Source organism: Prosopis cineraria, unplaced genomic scaffold (genome assembly GCF_029017545.1).
Source record: "Prosopis cineraria cultivar Desert tree isolate PC_DT_omini unplaced genomic scaffold, ASM2901754v1 PC8, whole genome shotgun sequence".
In the NCBI taxonomy this organism is placed as follows: domain Eukaryota; kingdom Viridiplantae; phylum Streptophyta; class Magnoliopsida; order Fabales; family Fabaceae; genus Prosopis; species Prosopis cineraria.
In genome coordinates this window covers 10381533-10389116 of record NW_026555339.1, presented here as the reverse complement: position 1 = coordinate 10389116, position 7584 = coordinate 10381533, and the positions used below count along the sequence as shown (strand labels likewise).

Below are 7584 nucleotides of genomic sequence, written 5' to 3'. Positions count from 1 at the left end.
GCTCCCAATGAATTAATTAGTTAATTGTCTTAAAAAATATAGTCTAAAATGCTTCCCAAAAGTTAAACTATCTGAAAACCCTTGCTCACTCACATATTTTATCTAAAAAACTGATTTTGTGTGTTTTTAGTGCAAATTAATTCGCTGCTTTGTTTTTAGTTTAGAATTTATTTTATAATATTGACCCGTTATAGTGGCATGCATTTGCTTTTGCTTGGTAGGGGCATTTATTAGTCCTTGAAAATTTGATTCGATGCTAGGTGGACTTCGTCAACGTTTTTATGTTGTCCTTTCCAAAAAAAATAAAATAACTGTTCACAATAGAAATGAGTTATTTAAATTTATGTGTTAAAAATAAGTTTGCAATATCATACTCTTTCTCCTATAAATTCATCATTGTTGTCAGTTTTTGAGATCAACAACTTAAATTTCAGTAAGTGAAAAAAATTGAATCAAGAGGATATAGTTCCCTTGTATTGAACTAAGTATAAGTGATTCTTAAAGGTTGAGTTAACAGAGTTTGTACCTGCCGCTTTCCAGCTAACACAAGTTTGCTAGTAACTTGATTTGGTTGTTTTTAATTACTCAGAAGTATAATTCTCTGTTCAAAATATAGTTAGAAATTAAATGTGGGCACTCCTTTAATAAAGATTTGAACTTTAATTTGTCTCGTTATCATAGACTTCTTTTTTTTTCCCTAGAATCATTCTCATTAGTTGGAGGCTATGAAGGTGAAAAACATGGTAAAATTAAAGAAGGAATTTGATTACAAAAGCTTTTCTATAACCACTTGACTCATTTTGAGGACATGAAAACGCTGACTTGCTTGAATCCGCTAGCCAACCCAGGTTTTAACAATTATATCGGCCATGGGGCTTATAAACATGTATCAAATAATTATTACAAAATAAAAGACATAATATATATAGAGAGGGTGTGACAAAAGATATTTTTTTTAATTTATTATACTATTAATAAATTTATGAAGGAAAGGCTATGCAGAGACTAGGCTTCAAGAAATTTTTTTTTTTTTGGAAATAATGTATTTAAGATTTCAGCTATATAGAGGTTAACGTGATTTCTGTAAATTGGTTAGTATTACCAAAAACACAAAAAATTATCAAATAGCACTTCGAGTGGTGTATATTGTGAAATATTGTGAATATTGTAATATGAGTAAAATGGTCACTCAAAAGCGTTAAACACTAAATTCAAGCATCCACATTTATGGTGCGTATACATTTATCATTATACGAAGTTTGGTCTTATAAAAAAAAAGCTTGGGTTACTAAATTATTCATGGAAATTACTCCAAAATATCCCTCAAATTCTATGTTTCATAAAAAAAAATAAAAAGTTAAATATTTCAGCCCAGTTGGCATGAATGGACTTTGCCTGGTCCCTCACCATATATATGATCCATAACATCAAGTAATTAACAATTTCACACTCCATAAAATATGAATTTTCTTCATTTGTTTGTATATATAAAATAGCATTATTGCTGGGACATGTGCTTGCAAGTGGATATCGCTAGTGAGGAAACACAGAAAATATTGCATTGCAATTAAAAGGACAAAAGTTGTTTATTTTTTATTTTGTGAAAACTCCTCTCTAAACCTTGCCTAGCCAAGAATATTGTTTGTGGCTGAGAAAGCAACCAGGAAGATAAAGAGGTAATATAGCATATGTCAACCTCTACTCATTATGTGAAATGAAAGCCACTGATCCATCCTTTTTAGGTTATATGTGGGTTTTTCACTTAATTGACCTGGATCTTATATAATTTAAATAGATTTCTGCACGGTGCGATGCAAGGGGCACTTGTAGATTTTTGTGAGGTTTAATTAAATGAATGGATATAATAATAATAATAATCATCATCATCATCATCATCATCATCATCATCATCATCATAATCATAATCATAATCATAATCATAACCATAATCATAATAAAACATATGATGTGTGGAAACATTAATATTATTAAGGATTAAAAGATAAGTGTCAACCAATGGAGATGAAGTCTAGTGATTGATAGTTTATAAAAAATACGTCGAATCAATGTTTGAATTTTAAAAGATTTCACATTTAGTGATTGAGGGTACAATTATACAAATACAAATAAATATTCTACTATATGCTGCAACTATAGGAATGCAAAGGATAAGATTCAAATGGAACATTATCAAGTTTATTCAAGCTAGCACAAATGAAAATGAGCATCCATGTATGATACAAAACAGTATAAGCTTGCAATATTTTGCCTCAAAATCTCAAGTGCAACGATTTAAACGAGCAGAGAAACAACGTAGCTTGGCTTTGTCTTGTAAGGCTTGCTTTCCAGTTTAACAGATCTCGTGCTTCGCCAACTTCAGCAGCAACAAACAAAGTAGCACAGAAGAATATGCAGAGAATTAATGAACCATAATGCTAAAAGCTTTCAGGAACAATATTCACCTTCGGACTTTGTTTTGAATGAGGAATATATTGAGAGACTGAATATTCGGCGTGTGTATGTATGGCTTTGAGCGATGAGTATTGATCTATTGAGTAACTTAATTAAGACAAACACAAGTTGATCCAGAACTTGTTTTATACAAACAAGTTAAGGAATATGCAGGTACGCGGGGGGTTTCTTTTCTTTTTTTTTTTTTAAGAATTATTTTTGTTCCTAAACTATACAAAAAGGTTATAGACGATCTTAAACTCAACTATGAGTAAATTCTATCTCTGATGTTAAAAACCACTTAATGGTTGTTAATGATATGTGAGTTTCACTTTTTTTTTAAATATTTTTAATTAGGTTAAGGGTCATTTTTGCTCTCCCTCAACTCAAATATTTTATAATAAAAAAATATTAAAAATAATGTGAGCCTACTAAGATTGAGAAAACGTACAGTAAGGTGATGATGAGAAATAAAATCTTTATTAAGGGACGGGATTGACTTGTAATTAAGTTCAGAGATATTTTGTGACCTTTGACATATAGGTCAAGGACGAAAAATGATCTTTAACTTTTTTTTTTTTGGGGCTCCTTTTGAAAACGTCATTTGACCTGCAAAGAGGACTGACCAGGAAATCTTCCATGGAGTTTCTAAGGATGCTTCTGTGAGTGTTGTGTGTGTGTGTGAGAGGGGGAGAGAGAGAGAGATTGGTCCCTGAAGTCTTTTTCTAAAGTGGAAATCGACAGCTCTGGGGCTCAGGCTCACGAATTGCATGTATGGTGGAGATTTGAGGCATCCAGCTTTTTGGTATTTATCACTGAGCTCTTTTGTTTTTGTATTTTATTTGGTTGTGGAATTTCATTAAAAATGTTTGATTTTGTGCTTGGTGGAATTGGTCATCTCTTAAAAAAAAAATTGTCCTTATAAAAAAATGTTGATACCATAGATTAAATGGGTTATATTAATTAATTAACATTTAAAACTATTCAAATTTAAATTTTTAAAAAATATTTTTATTTTTATTAACATTGTAAGCTATTCAGTTCAATTTTGAATAGTAAGAAATTGATTATTTAATTTTTATAATTTAATATTTTTATGATTATTTTATTTAAGATTAAATATGAACAGTTTGAAAGTTGATCTAAGTATCTAACTTCGAATTGTTTGGTTTAGTTTCAAAATCTGTTTTGTTCGTTTTAGATTGTTCTGGGCCAAGCTATAACGAATTTATTGTTTTTATAATTTTTAATAACTTTCTTCTTCTATTTTAAAAATAAAAAGTATAAATTTATTTATTTTAATTGTAAATTTTTAATTTTATAATTTTGCAGTTGAAATATTTTTTTTATATATTATACTTTCAAAAACAAGGAAAATTCAAATTAATATTGTTTAAGCTAGATTTATAACTTTTAGTAATGTTTATAATTTTTTTGCCATGTAGGATAACTTAGTGATGACTCAACTTGAGGCATGCATGAGGGGGATAAATTTATAAATGATAAAAAAGTTTAGAGATTAAATTTTAAGTAAGCCAAAAATAAGAACTAAGTTGTGATGAGTTATATTTCAGGGATTAGATATTTTAAGTGAGTTAAAAATATAAAAATCAAAAGATTAATAATAATATAATAAATAATAATAATAATAATAATTTACCGTCATGTATCTTTTGCAAACACTATGAGTTATTGTTATTAATATTTTTTTGGTGTTTTAATAAAAAGGAGAGGTATTTTGCAATACCTCATTAGAGAAAAGGTCCCCGACGCGAAATTCTCGCTGCCAAGTCGAACCCGTGACTTGATATGTGAAAGCAAAATGCCCTCATCCGCAACCCAGGAGCTGAATTGACACTGTAGCTTTCAATTAAAACATATTTATTCTTTGAAAACGAATTTCACAGTCAACTATTCAACTTAAGCGTGTAACTAATTTATTCATGTTTTTACAAGAATATATGATATTCTTAAAATTATATATAAATTAATACAATAAATTAGGTGTTATATATCAAAATAAGGAAATAATAACGATACACATTTAATTTATTTAAATTTAAGACTGTCCACAGCATGGAAAACCAAAAATGAAATGCCCCTTTTGTTAAAAAATATAAGGCATTTTAATTAAATCACATCCTTTAATAAAGTAGTTATTTATTTTCAAACTAATACTATAATTTATTCATTATAAGCACTTTTAAGGGGAGAAAAAACAATGATTACACTTTGAAGTATAAAAAATGTCTTATGTTTTTTAATATTTAATTTTTCAAAAAATGTCTTACACTTTTTAAGAGAGGGAGTATATTTTTGTCCTTAATTTTATAGAAGATTTTAATTTACTCCGTTAGTTTTATAAAACATATTTTTAGTTTCTAATTTTAACATCGTCAATTTTTAGAGTAAAATAGAAATTAGACTCTAAATTATTATAAATTGATGATCTAAGTTTATCACAAATTTATTATAATTATAAACATAAATATACATTTAAAAAAAATCAAATGGTGCGTTGACAGTTACTGCATCGCACCAAAGGCCTACCTTGATTGAAGAGGTTCTTTTGTTTTGAATTAGAGATACTGGCACGGATTTGAATCCTTTGCATATCTTCTCGTAATACATCTCTCAATATTTATTTGATTTGATGGTATAACATTAAAATAAATTTTTTTTCATTTAATAATTACTATAAAGGAATCTTATTCTCAAAAGCATTTAAGTGATAATAATAAATAATATGTTTATTTTAATATTATAATTAGTAATCTTATATCGTCAAATCAAGTAAATAATAAAATGGACAAATGTAATTAATATGGAAAGATGTATTGAAAGATGATATGGAGAGATGCAAATCCAAATAGACACCAGTGGCCTGGGTTTTACAAGAGGGATTGAACCGAAGAGGTTTAATCTGCAGACTACGAGCTGTATACAGCAGCACTGTGCAAGACCAGAGTCTCCACGGTTAAACCTGGACCAAATCCAAATAGAACTCCCCATTGAAGTCCTTCTCCAGTGGTGGATCTTCCTTCCTCCATCGATCTCCTTCTCATTTCATCCAGTATAAAACAGCACACAAGCACTCGACATGTTCCCATATTCTCTCAGTACGTGTTTCGTTGCTCTCAATTTGTGTTCCTCCAGCCCAACCCTCTCTTCTATCTCACTCAATATCGATGCCCCACCAGGATGCACAATCCAAAACAGCGAGTTCCAATCTTTGATTCCACCAACCAAAGTCAATGCTTCTTCAAGGCTTTTCTCTATATTGTCTCCTATCAGTCGAGACAGATTCTTCTTTAGGTGTAATGTGAATCCCACTTCACGTAAGTGTCCTTCAATCGCGCCTTCAGAGTTTGGCAGGATCGTCTCTGACGCAGAAACAAGGTAGAACAGTGGTCTTTCAATGGAAGTGTCTGGGTTTGATCCGACGATCACAGCAGCAGCACCGTCACCGAAGATAGCGTGACTAACCAGTGAGTCTAGGTGTGTTTCAGAAGGTGGGTGGACATTGACGGAGGATATCTCGGAACACACGGCGAGAACCCGTGCGCCGGCGTTGTTCTCAGCGAGGTCTTTGGCGAGGCGGAGGACGGTGCCGCCGGCGAAGCAACCTTGGAAGTACAGCATGAAGCGTTTGGTGGAAAGGTTGAGACCTAAGAGCTTGACGAGATGGTAGTCGGCGCTGGGCATGTCGACGCCGGAGGTGGAGCAGAAGATGAGATGGGTTATCTCTGATTTAGGTCTTCCCCATTCTTTGATGGCCTTTGAAGCTGCCTTCTCACCGAGCTTTGGAATCTCCATAATCACCATGTCTTGGCGTGTGTTAAGTGAAGGTTCATTTGCAGAACATAAATTAGGGTATTGTTTCAGCATCTCATCCGTGAGGTATGCATACCGCTTCTTTATCATGGACTTCTCACCTATGACAAGTTATAAAATTTTAAAATAATATATTGTCATGTTAGTATAATACGTGTGTGAAAAAAATAATCACTTGGTTGCTATAGTTTTCATTAATAAAAATGCAACATATTTGTCAAGGTTAACTTTTTTTATTTTTCTTGAGATAAAGAAAATACTATTAGCACAATATTAAAAATTGGGTCAGCTCCACTGATTTAACTAATAAGTTGTTGAACTAGTGTCATGATGGTTTAATAATTGTTGTTTATGATTGGTTTGACCATGACTTTGACTAGTAACTCTTGAATCCGAGTCTTGGCCGATTCAATAATAAGTTAAATTTTTTAGCACATTGCTTCAGAATTATGTGATCTAACTTAACTAGATATGAATAAATTGAGAATTGAGAATTATAATATCAATTTGGGAAACTAGTTGGTGTGTATGTCTCCATATATATATATATATATATATTTCTTCATTTAATATTATAAGACAATTTTAATTGAATTATATGCCCCCCAATGCATTAATTAATTAATTGTTTTTAAAATTATACACTTTTTTATGTTTTTTTTATTTAATAGAGTGTCTCAATTAATTATACAAATAATTGAGGGTGCTTATGGGAAAATATCATTGATTACATTTTGAAAGACCCAAATTAAAATAATACCTTATATTTTTTAACATTATATTTCAAAAAAATGTTTTATATTTTTCAACTGAGTAAGTGTGCGTATAAAGATTGAGACGGTAATGTATGAGAAAATAGAAACAAAAATTGAAAAAGAATAAAATTGGAAAATTATAACAAAACTGTACCAATTACGAGTATATAAAAATGGAAAATGACGAGAATATTTGGTTTGGTTGAATAAAAAAGGACTTGATTTACGCTTGGAAATCCTTTCTCTGTTTAAAGTCTGATTTAGATTTAGATTACTTGAATAAGACGTACATTAGATGGAATTTCTGAATACATAAAAAGAAAAAAAATGGAAATGCAGAATATATAGAGAGAAGAGAGAGATACGTACAAATGCGTTTGAACTTGGCCTTCAGGTGAGTCATGTGTTGGCTATTGGTGAGTCGGAAGTAATAATCAGGATCGTCTTGGGAGATGCAGGTGGAGGGATTCGCTGTGCCGATCGCCAGAATGGTGGCTGTGCCACGGCCTCTCTGAGCCTCTCTTATCTCTTCCAAATATTCCAT

General features: G+C 31.0%; 1 pseudogene; it reads right to left on the bottom strand.

The window, feature by feature from the left end:
- Positions 1-5381: 5381 nt before the first annotated feature.
- Positions 5382-7584, bottom strand: LOC129317945 (chalcone synthase-like; annotated as a pseudogene).